General features: G+C 34.2%; 1 non-coding gene across 1 annotated transcript; it reads right to left on the minus strand.

Moving 5' to 3' along the window:
- Positions 1–20,777: 20,777 nt before the first annotated feature.
- On the minus strand, positions 20,778–20,884 carry LOC131175153 (small nucleolar RNA R71). Its single transcript, XR_009145315.1, has one exon. It is a non-coding gene; the product is annotated as a small nucleolar RNA R71 (small nucleolar RNA).
- Positions 20,885–25,910: the final 5,026 nt, after the last annotated feature.

Below are 25,910 nucleotides of genomic sequence, written 5' to 3' on the forward strand. Positions count from 1 at the left end.
CTAAGTCTTGACTCAGTCCCTTAGATTTTTCGGGTCTTTTTTAGCTGAAACAAACCATTGACAGTGTTTCAGTATCTTGTCTCACAATAAATCCAATAATTAAATTCATATATGCTCAATTATCACCCCAATATGCTTAAACTTACGTTCTTGGAAATTTTCATGTCGAGGTTACAATTCATGACACTATTCAAGTCAATTTGTTGACTTTCTAATGCTTAATAGGTATGGGAAATCCAATTATACCCACATACCACATTTTGATTATCAATTTTGTTGGTTTTAGTTGTTCCTTCAAATTTTAGGTCTCCTAAGTATAAATTTCAATTTTCCAGATTTGATGTCTTATTTTGTACTGTTCCATTGGTCATGTTGCTATGAAAATTTGGCTAAGTTTTCTTCATAGAAGTTATTTCTTATTATCTTAACTTTATTTTCCTTTTTGAATCACTCTATTTGGAGTTTTGTAGCCTAAGTTATAGCCATTTGAACATGGCTGGCCGGATTTGGTTTTACCCAGAATTCTGAGCATGTAACACCCCGAACCTCCGAGTTATGAATAGTACCATTTTTGGTCCGTGACTAGTACTATTCAAAGACACCTTGAGGACCAAAAATAAATAAAAAATTAATTGAGATAGACACAATAAAAATTCAAGTGAACCAAAGACCTAAGGATTTAACGGGTATCAAAAAAAAAAAAAAGGATTATGACCCGATGAGGGGCATTTTGGACAATTCACTTCAAGAGTTGACTTTTGACCAAAATGTAAATTAAATTAAATAAAAATAAAATATTAAATTATGAAGAAATATTGAAGGAAAAATTAGTGTAAAAGTGAAAAGAAAATAAAAGAGGCAAAAATCTAGAATTTAAATTCCATTTTTTGACCTAATTAAAATTTAAGGGACCAATAGGCTTTGGACAACTCATTAAATGAATTAAAAAGGAATAAATAAGTATAAAAGAAGACAAAACCCTCCCTTTCTTTCTCATTTAGTTACCACCCACTCTCTTTCCTTCTCTCTTTCTTTCTTTCTTCTTCTTCCTTCTTTCTCTATTGACACCCATTCTCAAAACTCAATTCCTTGCTTTTCCTCTATGGGTTTTGCATCTAATTGGTAGAGAGCATCAAATTAATATTTGATTTAAAGATTAAAAGAAAGGAAAAATAAGAGATTAGAAGAAAATTGAAGATTTGGGGAGTTGGAAGGAAGTCATCAAGAGGTAAGTTCTTTAATGCTCATTTTGTTATACAAACCTTAAATTAAGTTAGATTATGATGAAATTTCATAAGAAAATAAAAGGAAACATGCATGGCACCTAAACTAGGGTTTTGGCCAAATTGGAGAAAAATTAGGGTTTGATTTATTTCAATGAAAATGAGGATAAAATCAAGCTTAGTTGAAGTAGTATGCATAGTTAGAGCAAAGAAATTGCATGAAATATGTATAAATTTAATTATGGGAGATTAGGGTTCATGGAAAAATTGGGTTTTGGTGCTAGAGAGTGAAATTGGTGTGTGTAGTATTAAATTATGGTCATTTGAGATTTATTTAGTTTGAATTGACATTGGGTTGATGAATGGAGGTAATGAAATGGTAGGATTAGAGAAAATTGCAAACTTTGGTATTTGAAAATTGTGGGGTTTGTGTTAGGAAGTGCCATTGATGTGTCAATGCTAAATTATAGTCATTTTGGGTGAATTAAATGTGAATTGAGGTTGGTTAGTGGAAGTAATTAAAGAAATGAAAATTTTAACTTAGGGCAGAATTTTACACACTGAATTCAGTGTGTTTGGAAGCCCATAACTTGAGCTATACAACTCCAATTGGTGTAAAACCAAATGAAAACGAAACTTAAGACATAGGGCTAGAATTTTTGTGAAGATGCCCTGCCCCGAAAATGACCTTAAGCTATTCGAAATGAGCCTTGAACTTGGAGACAAAAATATGGAACCTGCAAAATTTGACCATATGAACAGTAAATTTTGCATGGCCATAACTCTCTCTAGAAAACTCCGATTTAGGCGATTCTTGAACCGATGGAAACCTGAAACATAGTAGAGCATTTCATATGAAGAACTTGAGGCCAAATTATGGACTTAACCCAATCAAATTGCTAAGAAAATTTGAATCACTAAATTTGCATAATTGCAAATTTACCATATGAACAGTAAATTTTGCTTGGCCATAACTGTCTCTAGAAAACTCCAATTTAGGTGATTCTTGAACCGATGGAAACCTAAGACATAGTAGAATATTTCGTATGAAGAACATTAGACCAAATTATGGACTTAACTTGATCAAATTGCTGAACAAAGTTGGATTGATAAATCTGTTAGAACTAAATCTGCAGCATAAACAGGAATGTCATTGCCTATGCTTCACGCTAGCTTAAACCGCATGAGAGGAATTATCCTATGCATGACTTGGAGCTGGCAGCCGTTGTCTTTGCCTTGAAGATCTGGAGACATTACTTATATGGGGAGAGATGTTATATATACACAGATCATAAAAGTTTAAAGTACTTGGGCACACAAAAGGAGTTAAATTTGAGGCAGAGGAGATGGTTAGAGCTGATAAAAGATTATGATTGTTTGATGGACAGTCAGCCTGGAAAAGCTAATGTTGGAGCTGATGCTTTAAGTCACAAGACTATGGCTGGTTTGAGGGTTTTTCCATTGTCCATGGTGCATGAGTTAAGGGCATTGCATGCTAATTTGGAGATTAATGAAGATGGTCAGATGGTAGCTACTTGGCAAGTGAAGCTAATGCTGGCAGAACAAATTAAAGCAGTTGCACAGAAGGATGATAAGTATGTGAAGTTAATGGAAGAGACTCGGGATGGCAAGAAACCAGAATTATCAGTAAATGATGAGAGCTTGTTGTTATATAAGGGCAGAATGTGCATTTCTGAGAATGTTGAACTGAGGCAGACCATTTTAAAGGAAGCACATGATTCTTCTTTTGCAATGCCCCCGGTGGAACCAAAATGTACAGAAGTGTGAAAGAGCACTATTGGTGGAGAGGAATGAAGAAAGACATAGTAGAATATGTTGCCAAATGCCTAACTTGTCAGTAAGTAAAGGCAGAACACCAAGTGCCTACAGGGTTGCTACAGCCATTGCCAATTCTCGAGTGGAAATGGCAAAGAATCACTATGGATTTCGTGACAGGACTTCCATGTATACAAAAGAATCATGATGCAGTTTGGGTTATTGTTGATAGATTGGCCAAGTCTGCACACTTTTTGCCAGTGAGGATGGATTACAGCCTGGAAAGATTGGCCAAACTGTACATTGATGATGTGCTGAGGTTACATGGAGTGCCAGTGTCTATTGTGTCAGACAGAGACCCAAGCTTCACTTCTAGATTCTGGGGTAGTCTCCAAAAAGCCCTAGGAACTAGATTGAACTTCAGTACTGCATTCCATCCACAGACAGATGACCAATCTAAAAGGATCATTCAGATTTTGGAGGATATGCTTCGAGCTTGTGTAATTGAGTTTGAAGGGAGTTAGGACATACACTTGCCTTTAATTGAATTTGCCTACAACAATAGTTATCAATCAAGCATTGGGATGCCTCCATACGAAGCACTTTATGGCAGAAAGTGTAGAACTCCCTTGTGTTGGGATGAAGTGGGCGAGAGGAAGTTGATTGGCCCAGAATTAGTGCAGTAGACAGAAGAAAAGGTTAAGCTCATTAGAGAAAGACTCAAAGTTGCAACGGATAGACAGAAGTCCTACATTGACCTAAAGAGAAGAGATATTCGGTACAGTGTGGGTGACAAGGCGTTCTTAAAAGTTTCCCCATAGAAGAGGATCATGAGGTTTGGTAGAAAGGGGAAACTAAGTCCTCGCTTCATTGGGCCGTATGAGGTTCTAGAAAGAGAGGGTCCATTGGCATATAGACTTGCATTGTCTTCGGAGTTGGAAAAGATTTACAATGTCTTCCATGTCTCCATGTTGAGGAGGTACAGATCAGACCCCTCTCACATTTTGCCAGTAGAGGAGATTGAAGTGAATCCAGACCTGACATATGATGAAGAGCCCATAAAGATCTTGGCATATGAGGTAAAACAGTTGAGGAACAAATAGATACCACTAGTCAAAGTGTTGTGATGAAATTTCGTAAGAAAATGAAAGGAAACATGCATGGAACATAAACTAGGGTTTTGGCCAAATTGGAGAAAAATTAGGGTTTGATATATTTCAATGAAAATGATGATGAAATCAAGCTTAGTTGAAGTAGTATGCATAATTAGAGCAAAGAAATTGCATGAAATGTGTATAAATTTAATTATGGGAGATTAGGATTCATGGGAAAATTGGGTTTTGGTGCTAGAGAGTGAAATTGGAGTGTGTAGTGTTAAATTATGGTCATTTGAAGTTTATTTAGTTTGAATTGACAGTGGGTTGATGAATGGAGTTAATGAAATGATAGGATTAGGGAAAATTATAAATTTTGGTATTTGAAAATTGTGGGGTTTGTGTTAGGAAGTGCCATTGATGTGTCAATGCTAAATTATAGTCATTTTGGGCGAATTAAATGTGAATTGAGGTTGGTTAGTGGAAGTAATTGAAGAAATGAAAAATTTAACTTAGGGCAGAATTTTGCACACTAAATTCATTGTGTTTGAAAGCCCATAACTTGAGCTATACAACTTCAATTGGTGTGAAACCAAATGGAAACAAAACTTAAGACATAGGGCTAGAATTTTCATGAAGATACCCTGCCCCGAAATGACCTTAAGCTATTCGAAATGAGCTTTGAACTTGGAGATAGAAATCTGGAACTTGCAGAATTTGACCATATGAACAGTAAATTTTGCATGGCCATAACTCTCTTTAGAAAACTCTGATTTAGGCAATTCTTGAACCGATGGAAACCTGAGACATAGTAGAACATTTCATATGAAGAACTTGAGGCCAAATTATGGACTTAACCCAATCAAATTGTTGAGCAAAGTTGAATCACTGAATTTGCAGAATTGCAGATTTACCATATGAACAGTAAAATTTGCATGGCCATAACTGTCTCTAGAAAACTCCAATTTAGGCGATTCTTGAACCGATGGAAACCTAAGACATAGTAGAATATTTCGTATGACAACATTAGACCAAATTATGGACTTAACTTGATCAAATTGCTGAACGAAGTTGGATCGATAAATCTGCCAAAACTAAATCTGCAGCATAAATAGTGACATGAACAGTAATAGTGTTTTGGGCATAACTTGAGCTACACAGCTTTGAATTAGGTGATTCAAAAAGGAAAATAAAGTTAAGACCTAGATAAACAATTTTCATGAAGAACACCTCATCAAATTATGATCAAAACTAGGTAAAAATTGGATTAAAAAATTGGGGCACCAAGTTGTCCAAAACCAAAATTTTTAAAAATTTGCAAAGCTAATTTGGGATGCATTAGACATTCATGTAATGAGTTCTTAGCAGCAATTGAGATGCATATTGAGACATTCTATTTGTGTATTTTCAGTAGAGAAAGAGGTTGGGACGGACAAGGAATAGTGCATAAAGAGAAAGGAGAGCATTGAAGGTTTGTGCACAACTAACCTTTTCTTCATTTTTAAACTTGTAAATTGCTTGGAATGTGTTTATTTCAATGAGTTTGCTTTGAACAAGTTTACTTTGACTGAAATATGGTTTTTCTCTTGTATTTTAGAAATTTGGGTGTTGCCAGCTTTATATGGATATTATGATGAATTTAAATGTGTTTATTAGTTTATAAATGTGATTGTTGAGTAGGAAATTTTTGGAAACTGTTTTGAAACCACAGTTAGCATGACAGTCCCTTTCGAAACCCTCCAGTAGTAACGGCTACTTGGGGTTGATAATTGATATTGATTATGTCTCCCATTAATAACGGTTAGTGGGGTAAGACTACATGAGTACTCATTAGCTAGCTAGCCCTTCTCTCATTAATAACGGTTAGTGAGATTGAGATTGCTTTGTCGTGGTGTACAACACGGCATTGATCATGAAATTTTGTGTCATGGCCTAAACTGTGTGTTGATATTGTTAACACTAATGCTTTGTGAATTGTGATTTATGAAGTGTGATTTCTTATTTGCAATGTTATTCTAATAAATGGCTCTTATGGACTTAGAACTATAGTGAAGTTTTCATGCTTAAGAAAAATGTGATTTATTATGCTTTGACAAATTGTGTTTTACCTTAAGTTTTAAAGTTATTAGTTGTGCACCACTGAGTTATATACTTAGCGATAGCTTCTTTATGCTGTCGCAGGTAAGGGAAAGGAGAAGGCTGCCGAGTGAGAGACTTGGAAGCAGTATTTTAGTATTGTTTGTGGGTATATATTATAGGTATACCCCTGTAATTTCCTTTTGATGTATTTTGTACCTATATGTATGGATGTACGGACATTGACAGTTTGTATTTAAAAGCATTGCATTGCTATCGCATTTTAAGTTTGTAACTATTTTGTATTTTACTTTGAGACTTATGAAAATGTAACTTTTGCAATATTTAGTCTATCATTATTTCCAATGAATGTTTACATGTAATTTTAACTATTCTCATGCAGTTTTCCACAAAAGAATTGATAAGATAAAAAGCTATGATTTGTTTTAAAATCTTTTGTAGTATAACTAATTTGTTATTGGTAGGTGGAGTTCGGTAATTCCTTAGGTATGCTACGGGAACATATCATGCCTTACCAGGGATAAGTTGTGACAGAGCAAATTCTGGATAATTGTAGTTTTTGTGGGTTGATTACAGGTGAGTTTTTGGACAGCTTATGGTCACATTTTGGATTTTTTTTCTTCATGAAAGTTGTGGGGCTATGTCTCGGCTTTCTACCGGTAAAATTTCAGGTCATTTGGACCTTCCTAGGCCAAGTGATGGTCATTCATGTAACTACTGTTCATTTGGTCATTTTTGTACAGGTCAGTTTTCCAATTTCGGATTTGGCCTAATTATTCACTAAGTTATGGTCACTTTCTAGGCCTGATTCCTAAATGAAAATATTTCATTTTGTGTCTAGTTTCATTTCCAATTGGCCTCACACCAATTGGGTTGGTAAATTTTTAGTTTTGGTCCCTGAAAGGGACCTAGGTCATGCTGCCTGCAGATTGACCATCTCAAATCCGAATTTAAACTTGTTTCCAACAATTCATACACACCACAAATGGTCACAATTGACCATTTCTCATCTCAAATAAGGTCAATAACATCATTTGGCCAATTCTCAAATTTTTCTTTAATTTTTCAAATGCTCAAAACCCTAGCTACACACAAAGCTCAATCTAATGCAATTTAAAGTGTATATTCATGTTATACACACCTAATTCACCTCAAATAGGCATTCAAAACCATTAAACTCATTCATAACAAACCCTAACCCTAGTTGGACGAATTTCACATTTGGTCCTCCAATAAATATTTTCTTTTGATTTTAAGTTAAACTCTAAGTTACTTGAGCTAAACACACAAATAAGAAACCAAAATTTCAAAGTAAATTGCTTACCTCCACTTGAACTTCACTCAACTAATTTCTTCTCTTTTTCCTTCTTTCTTTCTTGCTCAAGCTTCTTCCCAAGGTTCAATAACAACTTTTCTTTAAGAGAAGTAAGGGATTTAGGGTTGAATTTAGGGTTTAGAAAGCTTGACATTAAGCTTTCATGGTGGAAATTTGAGAGAGAATTAGGAGAGAGAGAGAGAGAGAGAGAGAGAGAGAGAGAGAGAGAGAGAGAGAGAGCTACGAAAATGGAAGAAGATGGGTCCTTTTATTTTATTTTATTTTTTCATTTTGTGTATTTATGCAAAATTTGACTTAGTCAAATTGGTTAATTAAATTAAAATTAATTTTGATGTCATATCTTATGCCATTTGGTGATGTCATTATTCAAATTCTCTTTTCTTTTTCTTTTTCCTTTATTTTTCCATTAGTTCTTTAATTTAATTCTTGATCCTGAAATTTTCTTTTCTCCAATTTTATTAGACAGTTAGGTCAGGAGTCAGCTCTAGGGGTAAATAAACCAAATCGCCCCTCGCTGGTTCGATCCAGTTTGCAAGTTATTCGATATTTCTTCCCGATTTCTGACCTAATTATTTGACCTGCTTAACAATTCCTTTTCGTGATTTTCTCTTTTCCACTGTGTTCACAATAGTCCTAAGGACCGCAGCGTCACATTTTACGGTTCGAAATTTGAGTTTAGATTGACCTTGCAGTCCTTCCCGAGAAGGTCACCCATCGCTATGACTCTCGGCTCATTTAACTTCTTGTGTTATGTTTTTCTTCTTTGTACTTAAATATTTGGCAATTACTAATTATTTGTATTTAGGGCTTATCTAAGTGTCTTAGACATGGTTTTACTTTTCTTAATTTTTTGGACCGACACCGGTCACCGGAATAGTGAAATATACCAGGCTATGCAAATAGGGGTGTTACAATTGTGGTGATTATTGTGATGGTGTTATTGTTAGTAGTATGCCCTAGAGCATATCATTTAGTATGTATCTTGTACATATTTTTATTAATAAAAGACTTTTTCACTTTTCTATTTACATAATATATTTATGTGTAATAGAAAAGGTCCATTGATATTTTGTTAGAAATATTATTCTTAAGTTGTTAAGAATATGAGTGACATTATTTCTAGCACAAAGTATCATAAATAGGTTCACAATCGAGGATACTTCATAATAAGGACATGACTTATCCAGAAAGATTGTATTCATGTTTGTTCCTGAGTTATTTATATGAGATATAAATCAGATGGAATGGTGAGTCTCATGCCATATGACAAACATGATAGGTACTTATAAATGATAAGTAGGCCGAACCAGTGACACTTATGACAAGCACATAGAGTTTACTCTTGTCAATATTTTGTCATAAATTATATCAGTGCATATAGTCTTTAGACCTGAGATAGCACAGTTATCTTGTATATAGGTAGTTTGAGTTTGATACTGCTTTCATACTTGCACTGTGTATGGGTATATGGGCATGTGTTGGCTCCTACTAGTTATATATGGAGGTAGGTGTTGATCAAGATGGAATCTGTTCCTCTAAGTAAATAGAGATAAAATCCTATGTTCATTTAATTGTTCTTGATGTTTCAAGTTCCTGGTCAGGACAGATAGATTTAATCAGAAAAGAGTTTTTGATGAGAAAATCTTTTTAATCAAGAACTGAAATTAAAAGAGAACATAATATTCATAGCAAATGGAGTTTGACATAAACCATGACTCCAGCTTGAGTTGGAATTTTGTAACAGAGAGATTCTAGTACATGGTAACATATGATTATAGGTTCATTTAAGGTAAACCTTATTACTAATTGGGTAGCCATGGCATGCTATGCTAGGTGTTAACCATGGTCTATGAGGTGCATAAAATGATTTAGAGAAATCATTTATGGTAAGAAAGAGTTCTGATGATATTAAGAGTTGATATCATGTCTCATTGCTAATTAGTGATTAGCCTAGTAAGTCACACACATACACAAGTTATCACCTAATTAAATATGATTTAATTAATTAATTAAAGAGTTTAATTAATTAATTAATTAAAGAGTTTAATTAATTAATTAATTAGGTTTGGTTTGCAATTAGATTGCAAAGTCCCTAGCATGACTTGAAACTAAATCTGGATTATTGGATGTACAGTATAAGTTAAATTTATATTTAAAGTGTTTAAATATGAATTTAATTAATGAGAAATTAATTAATAAAGATTAATTAATTAATTTATATTTGATATAAATTGATTAGAAGAAGAGAAATAATTATTTTGGGTTGAGAACTCAAAATTAAGACACAGAGGCATTTTGGTCATTTCGCAGGGTGACTTTTGGCACCATGAGATGGTGACACATGACATTACATATAAGCTTGCCAAATATCTTTTAATCATGTAAGATGATTGAAATCAAGATTAAATATAGGTTTGACAATTGGCACAATGTGATTGGGTCAATTAAACCTAGAACCAATCAAAGGGTGACATGTGGCAAGGGTTTAATGTGTTAACCTAGCTATTTAAGTGTTGTTATGAAAAAAATAAAACACAAGCAGCAGCCACTCCCTTGGTGCCGCCGCCTAGAAGCTCTCATTCTTCTCTTCTTCTTCTTCTTTAATCAATCCAAGAGATTAGCAAACAATCTCTTGAATTAAGAACACCATAAATTGTTTCTAGTGTCCTGTTTACATCCTTAATCTCTTAAAAGACAGAACTTGATTTTCTAAATAATAGAAAAAGCTTTAGAAGCTGTTCAAGGGCTGCCATAGGTGTTCTTGGTGTGGACAAGCTAGAGGGACAACATTTGGTGTCCTAAAGATGAATCTCAAAGGCCAAATACACTGCAGTGCATTAAGAGGTTAGTGTGTTTGTTCTTGATTTAATCTAGGGTTCTAAAATTAATATAATTAATTTTAAAATCTTAAATGGCAAATACAGATCCAAAAACATATTAAAAGAGTTTTAATATGTTGTTTATCATTGAAATCAAATAGATAAAAATAAATCTTGCATGATGCATGTGACCCTAGGTGAAAATTTTTGAATTCAATGGTATAAACTTGTGTTTTTCACGCTTTCGTTCCTTTAATTGGTATCAGAGCCACTATATTTGCCATTTAGATTGTTGATTATATGATTTATTTGTGTGTTTTGATCATGAGATGATTGATCCATTGCTGATTGGATCAAAAGGTATGGCGGCATGCTTGATCTTCCATCTTTGGTGCATACTCTTTGGGTATCCCATGGTGCGCATGGTTTGATTCTTAATTTTGCAATTATTGTATGATCTAAAAAAATCATCCTATGTCTAATTAAATTGTTTAATTAGAATTTTACTCACACAATTAAATTTTGATTCAAATCAGAATTTTAAAAATTATTTGAATGTGATTTAAGTCTGAATTTTAAAAGTTATTTGAATGTGATTCAAATCTGAATTTTTAAAGTTGTTTGAATCATATTCAAATCTAAATTTTTAAAGTTGATTGAATAATATTCAGATCTGATTTTTTAAAAAATGTTTGAATGTGATTTAAATCTGATTTTTTAAGAAATGTTTAAATGTGATTCAAATCTGAATTTTTAAGGTTGTTTGAATGTGATTCAAATCTGAATTTTTAAATTTATTTGAATGATATTCAAATCTGAATTTTTAAATTTATTTGAATCATATTCAAATCTGGATTTTTAAGTTGAATATGAGATATTCAATTTAATTTAAGTATGTATATTTTATTTAATTGTTAAATAGTGATATGCATGATAGATGATCATGGACTATAAAAGACCAATGTGATTGGATTTATTTCTTTTATGTTTCTTTGGGATTGTAAATTAATTAATTTATTTTAATTTATTTTGGGCATGTATTATTAAGTTTGTAATAATTTTTTGGGTTGTAATTTCATTTATTTAAGTTCTTGTAAATTCGCCTTGGTATGCCAAGGATTACTATGTAATATTGGATTGCAAGAAGTTCAAGGAGGTTAAGAGCATTGGTGGGACCAGTGGGAGGAATTCAATATCAAGTGTTGATTATGTACACCTTCAGCAACTCTTGTAAATGAATGAATGAAATACACCTAGGAATGCTCTGATTCAATTCTTGGTGGCTCAGAATTGAATCCCTTAGAAAGTCCATGATCATACCATATTTATTTATTGTCCATGAATGCATGAGATGTATGTGAATGTATGCAGTATATGATATATGCATGCTAAATGGATAATGTGCAAAGTGAGACCTTAATAGTAATTAGGATGACCATAAAATCTTCCAAACAAATGATTAAGTTGGATATGCTATAATTAAAGTAATTATAACATGGGCCCTCCATTGGGGTAATTATTTTAAGAAATTTTAAATAGTTACGTAAGATACAATTAATTTAAGAGAATTTCTTAAGAATAATTGTTAAGCATGAGATGTTGTAAATATGTAAATGGTTTGGTGCCCAATATTGGATGTACCTGAGGACATTAAAATTATTTGCATAATTACTGGCTCAATGGGATCAACTTAACTAATGCAAGATAAGTCAATAATGGATGTACCTGAGATTTTGAGCATTAGGGGCTAGGTAAAGGATTGAACCTCACATAAGATGTAATGGGCAAGGAGTTGCTCACTTATAGTTTATTGTAATTCCAATAATGGATGTATCTGAGGATGATCAATAGAATTATAAGAATTCAATCACCCACTAGAAATCCATCCAACTAGGATTTCCATTTTATACTTTGGAAGTGTAGGATTCGCTAAGTTAGTGGGAGGACCAATTTGATTCAAAGACCATAATCTTTTTGATTAATTACATGATGCATTTACTAATTAATCTGGTTATTTTCTGTAATTAATTTTCTGATAAAAATGAGCACAGAACAATCACCACCATCCAATATCCTTGCAAGCATACTTGATCGCAATAGGTTGACAGGACCTAATCTTTCTGATTGGCTAAGAAATTTGAAACTTGTCCTAAACCTTGAACATATAGGATATGTTTTAGATTCAAATGTTCCTGGTCCCTTACCTCCAGAGGCCACTCAAGAGTAACATGAAACTTTGGACAAGTGGAAGGAGCATGATATGAGAGCTAAGTGTTACATGCTTGCTTCCATGAGTAATGAGTTACAGAAGCAGCATGAGAACATACAGAGAGCGAGTGAGATCCTCCTTCACCTACAAGAGTTGTATGTTGAGCATAGCAGGAATGCTAGGTATGAGATATCTAGGCAGCTGTTCCGCATGAGGATGTCTGATGGACAGAATGTTGGGGATCATGTCCACAAGATGATTCGGCTGATTGAGCAGTTTGAAATCTTGACTTCAACATGGATTTCCAACTACAGACGGATTTGATCCTTCAGTCCATTCCTGAGTCTTTTGGGAATTTTGTGACAAATTTTCATATGACTCAACAGGAATGCACCTTAGCTGGTTTACTCAACATGTTGGTTATTGCCCAAAAGAATATGCCGGGCAATAAAGGAAAAGAGGTAGCTTTGATTGCATCTTCTTCTACTGGAAAGTCCAACAAGAAGAAGGGTAATAAGAAAAAGAAACCTCAGATTCCTGGTCCTTCTAAGAAAATAGCTAAAAAGAAAGGGAATACTAAAGCTGAAGGAGGCAAAGGAAAGTGTTTCCCTTTGCGGAAAGATGGGCCTTTGGAAAGGAATTGCCCAGAGTATCTTGCTTCTCTGAAGGACAAGAAGAATACACCTTCGGAAGGTATGTCCATATCTTGTTATTTAGATTCTGATGATACTAATAGTTAATCCACAGCTTGGGTTTTAGATACTGGTGCCAGTTCTCACATTTCTAATGATATGCAGGAGCTAGCAAGTAGTAGCAGCTTGCGTTCTCAAGATGTTAGAGTCCGGATTGGCAATGGCTCAACTGTTGAAGCTTTAGCCATAGGATCTAAATCTTTTTACATGTTTGGACATGTTTTGTGTTTGGATAATATTTTATATGTACCTAATGCTTTTAATAACATCATTTTTATATATAGTTTGACTGGAAATGGCTATGAATTTCAGTTCACAGATGATGTTTGCAATATTTATTTTGAAAATAAATATGTTGGTTCGGGTTATATGAATGATGGTCTTTATTATTTGGATAATAATGACAAACACAAATTGAATGTAAGTGATATAAAAGAATGTAATGCCATGGTGAAAACCAACTCAAGTTCAAAATATATTTGGCACTTAAGGTTATATCATGTTGCAGAAGATAGGATTGCAAAATTGGAGAAAATGGAGATTTTATCCTCATTGGGCTTAGAGCCTACTCCATCTTGTGAATCTTGCCTTCAGGGCAAAATGACTAGATCACCTTTTGTTGGACAAAGGCTAAGAGCTGAAAATATTTTGGAGCTAATACATAGTTATGTTTGTGGTCCATTCAAGGAAATGGCTAGAGGCGGTTTTCATTATTTTATTACCTTTACTGATGATAAATCAAGGTTTGGGTATTTGTATTTGATGAAATACAAACATGAATCCTTTGAAAAGTTCAAAGAATTTAAATCTAAAGTAGAAAATCAAAAAGGAAAGAGTATTAAAGCTCTTCGATCAGATCGTGGAGGTGAATATTTGAGTACTGAATTTGATGAATACTTGAGAGAGCACGGCATTGTTTCCCAGCTGACTCCTCCAGGAACGCCACAGCTGAATGGTGTATCTGAAAGGAGAAATTGTACCCTATTGGATATGGTACGTAGTATGATGAGCTATACTGATATGCCAATCTCCTTTTGGGGATTTGCATTAGAATCAGCTTTGTATATTCTGAATAGGATTCCATCAAAATCAGTTTCTTTCACACCTTATGAGATATGGCATGGAAGAAAACTAAGTCTTAAGCATGTTAAGATTTGGGGTTGTCCAGCTTATATCAAAAAGCTGAACACTGATAAATTGGAAACCAAATCATAAAAAGGTCGATTTGTTAGATATCCAAAACATAGTTTTGGATATTATTTTATTTGCCTACATCACAAAAGGTTGTGGTGAGTAGAGATGCCACATTTCTTGAATAACAATTTGTTCAAGAAGGAGGCAAAGGAAGGCAAATTGAGTTGGAATTGGAGAATTCTGACCAATCAACAGATCAGATAGATATAGATCCATCTAGGCAACCTATATCCGTTGATGAAACATCTACAGCTGTTCCTCGTAGAACAACCAGGGTATCTCACCCACCAGTGAGATATGATTTCCTTCATGAAGAAGAACAAGAGTTGTCTACTCATGAAGAAGTAGATCATGGAGATGATCCACTCACCTATGAAGAAGCTATATCAGATATAGACTCTTCAAAATGGATTGATGCTATGAAATCCGAGATTGATTCCATGTATAAGAATCAAGTTTGGGATCTTGTTGACCCACCTGAAGGTATTGTACCTATAGGGAACAAATGGGTTTTCAAGAAGAAAATTGGTTCTGATGGAAAGGTAGAGACCTATAAGGCAAGGCTAGTAGCGAAAGAGTTTCACCAAAGGTAAGAAATCGACTATGAGGAGACTTTCTCGCCTGTTGCCATGCTTAAATCAATTAGGATTCTATTAGCAATAGCTGCATACTATGATTATGAGATTTGGCAAATGGATGTCAAAACAACTTTTCTCAATGGATACGTTGAAGAAAACATTCTCATGGAACAACCTAGGGGTTTTGAATCCCAAGATGGTTCTAAGGTATGCAAGCTAAAGCGATCCATTTATGGGTTGAAACAAGCTTCGAGGAGTTGGAACATCCGTTTTGATGAAGCCATTAAATCCTTTGGTCTTATAAAAAATAAGGATGAGCCATGTGTATATAAGAAGGTTAGTGACAGTGCTATCACTTTCCTTGTCTTATATGTGGATGACATACTGTTGATGGGTAATGGCACAAGTATGTTGACAACTGTAAAGGTATGGTTGTCAAATACATTCTCCATGAAAGACTTAGGGGAGGCAACCTATATTCTTGGGATTCACATCTATAGAGATAGAGCGAAAAGAATAATTGGTTTATCCCAAAGTCTATACTTGGAAAAGGTGTTAAAGAGGTTTAACATGCTTGATTCCAAGAGAGGATTGTTACCAGTGAGACATAGTATCCGTCTTTCTAAAGAGATGTCTCCAAAGACACCTGAAGAAAGAGATAAAATGGCCAGGATTCCATATGCTTCGGCTATTGAAAGTTTAATGTATGCAATGTTGTGTACTAGGCCGGATATCGCATATGCTGTTAGTTTGACTAGCAGGTATCAATCCAATCCAAGTTTGGAACATTGGATAGCTGTAAAGAATATGCTTAAGTACTTGAGAAGAACTAAGGATTTATTCTAGATTTATGGAGGTGGAGACTTGCAATTGGATGGTTATACTGATTCTGATTTCCAATCAGATATCGATGATAGAAAGTTTACATCTGGATATGTGTTCATTTGTAATGGAGGTGCGATCGATTGGAAGAGTTCAAAGCGAGCACGCATTGCAGATTCCACTACAGGTCGAGTATATTCTTTGCATCGAGATCTTTGCAAAGGAAGCTGTTTGGATAAAGAAGTTCGTGACAAAACTTGCAGTGGTTACTTCCATTGAGTCAGCAGTTCCACTACACTGTGACAATAATAGAGCAGTCATACAGGCTAAGGAACCCAGGTCTCACAAAAAATCCAAACACATAGAAAGGCGCTACCACATTATCAGAGAAATAGTTCGGCAAGGCGATGCAGCCATACAAAAAATAGCATCAGCTGAAAATCTAGCTGATCCATTCACTAAGCCTATGTCACAGACTCAGCTAGACCGACATGTTGAGAAGATACGTCTAAGATATTGTAATGAATGGCTCTAGTGCTAGTGGGAGATTGTTAGTAGTATGCCCTAGAGCATATCATTTAGTATGTATCTTGTATATATTTTTATTAATAAAAGGCTTTTTCACTTTTCCGTTTACATAATATATTTATGTGTTATAGAAAAGGTCCATTGATATTTTTTTAGAAATATTATTCTTAAGTTGTTAAGAATATGAGTGACATTATTTCTAGCACAAAGTATCATAAATAGGTTCACAATCGAGGATACTTCATAATAAGGACATGACTTATCTAGAAAGATTGTATTCCTGTTTGTTCCCAAGTTATTTATATGAGATATAAATAAGATGGAATGGTGAGTCTCATGCCATATGACAAACATGATAGGTACTTATAAATGATAAGTAGGCCGAACCAGTGACACTTATGACAAGCACATGGAGTTTACTCTTGTCAATGTTTTGTCATAAATCATATCAGTGCATATAGTCTTTAGACCTGAGATAGCATAGTTATCTTGTATATAGGTAGTTTGAGTTTGATACTGCTTTCATACTTATACTGTGTATGGGTATATGGGCATGTGTTAGCTCCTACTAGTTATATATGGAGGTAGGTGTTGATCAAGATGGAATCTGTTCCTCTAAGTAAATAGAGATAAAATCCTATGTTCATTTAATTGTTCTTGATGTTTCAAGTTCCTGGCCAATACAGATAGATTTAATAAGAAAAGAGTTTCTGATAAGAAAAATCTTTTTAATCAAGAACTGGAATTAAAAGAGAACATAATATTCATAGCAAATGAAGTTTGACATAAACCATGACTCCAGCTTGAGTTGGGATTTTGTAACAGAGAGATTCTAGTACATGGTAACATATGATTATAGGTTCATTTAAGGTAAACCTTATTACTAATTGGGTAGCCATGGCATGCTATGCTAGGTGTTAACCATGGTCTATGAGGTGCATATAATGATTTAGAGAAATCATTTATGGTAAGAAAGAGTTCTGATGATATTAAGAGTTGATATCATGTCTCATTGACAATTAGTGATGAGCCTAGTAAGTCACACACATACACAAGTTATCACCTAATTAAATATGATATAATTAATTAATTAAAGAGTTTAATTGATTAATTAAATAGGTTTGGTTTGCAATTAGATTGCAAAGTCCCTAGCATGACTTGAAACCAAATCTGGATTATTGGATGTACAGTATAAGTTAAATTTATATTTAAAGTGTTTAAATATGAATTTAATTAATGAGAAATTAATTAATAAAGATTAATTAATTAATTTATATTTGATATAAATTGATTAGAAGAAGAGAAATAATTATTTTGGGTTGAGAACTCAAAATTAAGATACAAGGGCATTTTGGTCATTTCGCAGGGTGACATGTGGCACCATGAGATGGTGACACATGGCATTACACATAAGCTTGACAAATTTCTTTTAATCATGTAAGATGATTAAAATCAAGATTAAATATAGGTTTGACACTTGGCACAATGTGATTGGGTCAATTAAACATAGAAAATCAAAGGGTGACATGTGGCAAGGGTTTAATGTGTTAACTTAGCTATTTAAGTGTTGTTATGAAAAAAATAAAACACAAGCAGCAGCCACTCCCTTGGTGCCGCCACCTAGAAGCTCTCATTCTTCTCTTCTTCTTCTTCTTTAATCAATCCAAGAGATTAGCAAACAATCTCTTGAATTAAGAACACCAGAAATTGTTTCTAGTGTCCTGTTTACATCCTTAATCTCTTAAAAGGAAGAACTTGATTTTCTAAATAATAGAAAAAAGCTTTAGAAGCTGTTCAAGGGCTGCCATAGGTGTTCTTGGTGTGGACAAGCTAGAAGGAAAACATTTGGTGTCCTAAAGATGAATTTCAAAGGCGCAAATACACTGCGGTGCATCAAGAGGTTACTGTGCTTGTTCTTGATTTAATCTAGGGTTCTAAAATTAATCTGATTAATTTTAAAATCTTAAATGGCAAATACAAATCTAAAAACTTATTAAAAGAGTTTTAATATGTTGTTTATCATTGAAATCAAATAGATAAAAATAAATCTTGCATGATGCATGTGACCCTAGGTGAAAATTTTTGAATTCAATGGTATAAACTTGTGTTTTTCACGCTTCTGTTCCTTCAGTTATTGATAGAGAAACTTTTGGGATTGAGGAAGCAGACAATGAGGAACATGTGCTGGCATTTTATGGTGGGCAATCCATTAGAAAAAGGAATTTGAGCCTATGAAGATCATGAAGTTGTGAAGCTTTTTGTAAATTCCATTTCAGAAATGTCTTCTGATACTCTATCTTTACAAATAGAGAGAGATGATACATTTGTATTATATAGATATTTTAATATACTTTTTGTTGCATTTCATTGGCATTTTGTTAGTTATTTGCATAATTTCTAGTTAATTTTATTGCATTTTAGGGTTTTGAGTTACTCTGGCTTAATTTCTTGATTTCAGTGTTTTATCAGGTGATTTCATACAGTCCTAAGGCCTAGAGCACAATTGGACAAGTTGGGACAAGTTTAGCACTGAGGAGAAAAGCACAAGCCATGCACTGGGGAAGCCTTGCCCATGTAACAAGCTGCTAGAAGTGTGCTAAGAGAAAGCATTTACATGGGCCATGTAAGGGGCCCCGTGTAATGGTCCCTAGCCCATGAAATCTTCTGCCACCCCAATTGATGAAGGCTTCCAAGGCTCCCAAGAGTTACACAGCTTGCCTCGTGTAATAATACATTGGCCGTGTAATTCGTCCTAGCTTAGACTCCAATTCGACTCCAACTCTATTTCGCTCAACTCAGAAAGACTTCTAAAGCCTGCAAGACTCTTAATTGAGGATTTTTACACCAGATATAAACACATGAAGTTAGAATCAAGCCAAAGACCATATCTTTTACATTCTAATTTAGATTTTCAAAAATTTAGAGAAATTTGCACCAAGGTTCTTAGGATTTACAGCCGCAGCTCCAAAAGTTCAAAGCTGTAGAATTATCTATCTGGGTTTTTTTGTTCTGTTTCTTCAAATGTTTTGTTATTGTTATTTTATTTTTATGTTGATTGTTAAACTCGCAATGAGTGAATAGTTTTCTTAATTTTAGGATTAAGGATATAACACTCTAAATTTTATAATGGATTTACATTGATTATATTTAACAAATTTGAAGATTTGTTCTTTGATTCAATTTCTTGTGTTCTTAAAGCATGCTATATGTAAAGCTTTACTTAGTCATGATTCTATATTAATTAAAGGACCTAAAGGTGAAGATTAATATTGGAAAATCAGGATACTGAACTTAGGGTTTTTGACCTAGAGATAGGCTGAGATCCTATATAGAGTTTATAATTAATCAAAGAGCTTAAAAGGTCTTAATTAAGATTGATCACCATGAAAGTAGGGTTTAGGTTAATTAAGATACACTTTGAGTGCCTTGAGAGTGGACTTAAGATAGTATAGGATTAATTTCCTTCAAAGTAACAACTTTCCAATTTATTGAATAAATGAGATTAGATCTATAATAGGGTGATGTGTGAGCCCCTAATTCTGGAATTGCTTTCATTAATTGATTACTTTAGTTGAATTGTTAACTTTCCTTTATTTCATTAGTTCACAAAAACTTAGTTTAGATTCTCATCACTTAGTTTAGATTCTCATCACTATAATTGGTAGTCTAGATGGTTATAATTGTTGTTTAGTTTAGTACTCACCAAGTTCCTTATGGGAACGATACTCACTCACTACTTTATTACTCATTAATGATCTGTGCACTTGCAGGATTTTGCACAATAAGTTTTTGGTGCCATTACTAGGGAATTTTCATTGATATTAGATGATAGGCAATTTAGCTAATTTAGATTTTTTTTATTTAATTTTTATTAGTAATTTTATTCTATTTTTCTTATTTCTATTTCAGGTCTTCTATTTAGTTTATGACCAAAACTAAACCTGAAGATATACTTGAATTGGATCTAGAGATAGACAAAATTCTCAGAGCCATCAAGAGGGGGAAGAAGCAATAAGAAGCAGAAACTTTAACCATGGCAGATAACAGGCCAAAACACCTAAGGTACTATGGAGCCTTAACTATTCAAGGATTCCAACTGAGTGTTACCAAACCTACAATAGATGCAAATAATTTCGAGCTTAAATTGGCATGGCTCCAAATGATTTTGACATAATTTGGAGGGTTACCAATGGAAGATTCATATTATCATCTCTAATGTTTCCTTGCTCTATGCGACATTCAAGATGAATGGTGTTTCTGAGGATGCTATTAGGCTCAAAGCATTCCCATTTTCTCTTAGAGACAAAGCAAGAAAGTGGTTATTATCTCAACTTATAAGACCATTCACCAATTGGGCAGACCTTTCACAAACCTTTTTAGCAAGATACTTTCCAACTATGAAGACTGCTAAACTGAGAACCAAAGTGAACACATTTAGGCAAAAGGATAATGAATTATTTTATAATGCATGGGAAAGGTATAAAGATCTTTAGAGGGAATGCCCACGCCATGGCATCCAAGACTAGCACCTAATTCAGAACTTCTACAATGGTCTATTACCATCGACAAAGAGCACAATAGATTCAGCAGCCAGTGGAGATCTGATGGAGAAAATAACCACAAAGGCTCTTAAACTTCTGGAGAGTTATATATCACAATTAAGAGTGGTCAAATGAGAGAGAGGGCATAAGTAGAATAGCTAGAGTATTAAAAATAAAAGCTTTTAGCATGATTAATGCTCAATTTGATCAGCTTTCAAAAAGGCTTTATAGAATGTAAGCCAATGCAATTACAACCAACAATCATCCCTACAAAAATTGTGGAGGAGGACTCCTAAGTTCAAAATGCAACAACTATAGTGAGCCATCCACAGAATAGATGAAGTATGTGAGTAATAGTGGAAAGTTCAATCAGAAGGTAGTCAACAATCCTTATTCTAACGCCTATAACCCTAGATGGAGGAACCATCTAAATTTCTCATAGATAAACTTGCAGAACCAACTAAACCAGCCGATTAATAGACAGCAAGGATACAGGCAAACACCACTAGGTTTTCAAAATAAAGGTGAGAATGCGACACAACCATCACCATCACCTCCTCAACATCAACAGCCTAAGCCAAAGTTGACTATGGAATCTATGTGGAGAGTTTTCTAATAGCTCAGTAATAGCAAAATTAAATGATCAAACAACTAACTTTTAGAATGGACCAATTCGCCACACAATAAAATGCTTGAGAACCAGATTGCTCAGCAAGCCATTTCTTCAAGCAAAGCCATTGGTAAACTACATAGTCAGCGAGAGATGAACCTAAAAGAGTAATGCAAGGTAGTTACCTTGAGAAGTGGCAAGATACTAGAAGACCAAAGGCTAAAAATAACTCAGAAAAAGCAATAGAAGAGGACCCTAATGAAATCGAGACTCAATCAAAGGGAAAAAAAGACACAAGCTAACATAGGTAAGGAAAAGAAAGAAGAAAAGAAAGAGCTACTTATGCCCTACCAACCACCATTGCCTTTTCTTCAAAGATTCCAGAAGGCTAAACTAGACAAACAGTTTGAAAAATTTTTAGAAGTTTTACAGAAACTTTAGATCAATATTCCCTTCATAGAAGCTCCATCTCAAATGTCATCATATGCTAAGTTCTTAAAGGAGATACTTTCAAACTTCACAGAAGTTGACTATGAGACAGTGGCTTTCACATAGGAATATAGTGCAATCTTACAAAACAAACTGCCTCTAATGCTAAAAGATCTTGGAAGCTTCTTAATACCTTGTCTCATTGGCAACATGAACATTGATAAGGCCCTTTGTAACATGGGAGCAAGTGTTAGTATGATGCCCCTATCTATCTGTCAAAAGTTGAACATTGGAGAACTTAAATTAACTATAATTTCTTTGCAATTGGTAGACAGATCTGTGAAATATCTAATAAGAATTCTGGATAACATCCCAATAAAGGTTGGCAAATTCTTTATACTAGTCGACTTTGTTGTTCTAGAGATGAAGGAGGATGTTCAAATTCCTATAATCTTACGAAGACCCTTCTCAGCAATTGCTAGAGCAATCAAAGATGTTAAAAATGGGTGATTGACTCTCAAAGTGGGAGAAGAAGAACTAGAGTAACTTGTTTCATGCCATGAAATAAAAGCCAAACATGGACAAGTGTCTAAGATTTGATATAATTTATGAGCTAGTAAAAAAGGAGTTTAACAAGAGATATCCAAAAGATCCTCTAGAAGCTTGTATTATGCGCTGCGGTACTATAAAAAATGAAAACAAGAAATTGCAGCAATCGCACAATCACTAAAAGCTAGCCCACCACTACCATTGGCTCAAGAACTTCAAGTAGAGAAGCTAAGGCAAACTCTAACCATATCAGCACCTAATGATAAAAAGGCAGCATAATAGGTAGAACTCAAACCCCTTTCATTCACTCTCAAGTATGTATTTCTTGGCTCAAACTCTACTTTTCCTATAATAATTAGTGCTAGTCTAACTGAGCAAGAAAAGGAAAAACTATTGAGAGAATTAAGAACTCATAGGAAGAGTATTGGGATAAAATAGAGGACCTAAAGGGAATTAGCCCTTCCATTTGTATGCATAGGATACCTATGAAAGAGAACAGTAAACCCACTACAAAACACCAAAAGAGACTTAACCAAAACATGAAAGAAAGAGTTAAAAAAGAAATTTTGAAACTATTAGATGTAGATGTAATCTACCCTATTTCTGATAGTAAATAGGTTAGTTTGGTACATGTAGTACCTAAAAAGGGTAAGATGACTATAATAAAAAAAATAATAATGAGCTAATCCCTACGGAGACTATCACCGGTTGGCGAATGTGTATTGATTATAGGAAATTAAATAGTGTCACCTAGAAAGACCATTTCCCTCTTCTGTTCATTAATCAAATGCTTGAGAGACTAGCCAAGCATTCAAATTCCTGTACATAGATGGATATTTGGGATTTTTTCAAATCTTAATTCACTTAGAAGACTAAGAAAATACCACTTTTACCTATCCCTATGGCACTTTTGCATATAGGAGAATGCCTTTTAGTCAATGTAATGCCCCTGCTACTTTTCAATGATGCATGATGGCTATCTTCTCTAACCTTATTGAAAACACAATGGAGGTATTTATGGATGATTTCATTACTTTTGATGCCTGTTTGACTAATCTTTATAAAGTGTTACAAAGATGTGAGAAATCAAACCTGGTACTTAATTGGGAGAAATGTCACTTCATGGTTTGAGAAGGCATAGTTCTTAGTCATCTAGTTTTAGAAAGAGGCATAGAGATGGACAACGCAAAGATCAAAATCATAGAAAAGATGCCACCTCCAACATCAGCCAAAGGAGTGCGAAACTTTTTGGGACATGCAGGTTTCTACCAAAGATTTATAAAAGACTTCTCCAAAATAGCTAAGCCATTAACAAACTTGTTAAATCAAGATGTACCCTTTGATTTTGATGAAAGATGCCTTGCTTCTTTTTGAAGGATAAAGAAATTATTAATTTCTGCACTAATAATGCAACCTCCAGACTGGGAACTACCATGCGAGATCATTTGTGATGCAAATGACTATATATTAGGAGCAATTCTTAGGCAAAGAAAAGGCAAGAAAATCCATGCTATCTACTATGCCAACAAGACACTTGATGACACACAGATCAACTATGCAACTATAGAGAAAGAGTTTCTGCTTATTGTATTTGTAATTGACAAATTTAGATCCTACCTAGTTGGATTAAAAGTCATTATAAATACAGACCATGCAGTTCTTCGGTATCTCTTGAAGAAAAAAAAAGGTAAAGCCAAGACTAATCCAATGGATACTTCTCCTACAGAAATTTGACTTAGAAATTAAAGACAAGAGGGGAACTAATAATATAGTAGCTGATCATCTCTCTAAGTTAAAGCAAAAAGAAAAGGGAAACACAGGTAAGGACGTGCCAATAGATGACTCCTTCCCAGATGAGCACCTCTTGTCCATAACTTAAACCCCATGTTATCCAGACGTAATCAACTATTTTATATGCAGAGTTCTACCACCAAATATGTCTTATCAACAGAGAAAGAAGTTTTTATTTGACATAAAAGACTGCAATTGGGAAGAGCCTCTACTATATAAGAGATATAATGATGGCCTCATCAGAAGATGCATTCCAAAGGAAGAAGTTAAAAGCATACTCTAACACTATCATTCCTCACCTTATGGAGGACACTTTAGCACAATAATAACTACAGCTAAGATAATGCAACACTTAGGAAGAGTCTCTGTTATATAAGAGATGTATGCATTATAGAGGAGGAAGTTGAAAGCATACTCCAACACTGTCATTCCTCACTTTATGGAGGACACTTCAGCACAATAAAAACTGTAGCCAAGCTAATGCAAGCAGGTTTTTATTGGCCATCCTTTTTCAAAGATGTAAGGAATTTCGTGTTTACAAGTGGTCAATGTCAAAAAATCGAGAATATCTCAAGAAGAAACAAGATGCTCCTACATGGAATACTTGAAGTAAAGCTTTTGACGTATGGGGGATAGACTTCATAGGGCCATTCCCATCTTCACTAGAGAACAAGTATATCCTAGTTGGAGTGGATTCATAAAACTCTTGAAGAAGTACATCTTTAAAAGGTGTGGGACACCAAGAGCCATAATCAATAATGGGAGAAGTCACTTTTGCAATAGCCAATTTGAAGCACTGCTCAAAAAATACGGAGTGACTCATAAAGTGACAACACCATACCACCCACAAACAAGCAAGCAAGTAGAGATTTCAAATAAGGAATTGAAAAGGATACTTAAGAAAATAGTGAATCGCTCAAGAAAGGATTGGTCTTTGAAACTTGATGATGCATTGTAGGCCTACTGTATAGCCTTCAACACACCTATTAAAACTACCCCTTTCTGCTTAGTCTTTGGGAAATTATACTACCTTCTTGTTGAGCTTAAACAAAAGGCTCATTGGGCAATAAAAACACTGAATTTCAATTTAAAGAGTGCTAGAGAAAAGAGGCTTCTATAGCTCAATGAATTGAAAGAAATTAGGCAAGATGCCTATGAAAATGCAGAGATTTGCAAAGAAAGGACAAAGAACTAGCATAACAAGCACATTATAACAAGAGAGATCAAAGAACGAGACCTTGTCTTGCTATTCAACTCTAGATTAAAGCTATTCCTTGAAAAGTTAAGATGATGGCCGGACCTTTTAAAGTCCTAAAAGTCTTACCTTATGGAATAGTAGAAATGGAGTGAGACATTAAGAGCATTCAAAGTCAATGGCCAATGCCTAAAGTCATACATCTTCAAAAAACCTATTAAGAAAGGAGCTACACAGTCCTTTACTGATCCACCTATCCCTCAATGAGCCAATAGTATAGCCAAGTTAAAGATTATAAACAAGTGCTTCTTGGGAGGCAACCCAAGTCTTAAAGTTTTAATTTCTTTTCTTATTTTGCATTTCTTTTCTTTTATTGCATACCTTTAACCAAACTCTAACCTTGAATTATTTCAAGTGAAGAAAGGAG

The sequence above is a fragment of the Hevea brasiliensis genome, chromosome 16 (assembly GCF_030052815.1).
Source record: "Hevea brasiliensis isolate MT/VB/25A 57/8 chromosome 16, ASM3005281v1, whole genome shotgun sequence".
Lineage (NCBI taxonomy): Eukaryota > Viridiplantae > Streptophyta > Magnoliopsida > Malpighiales > Euphorbiaceae > Hevea > Hevea brasiliensis.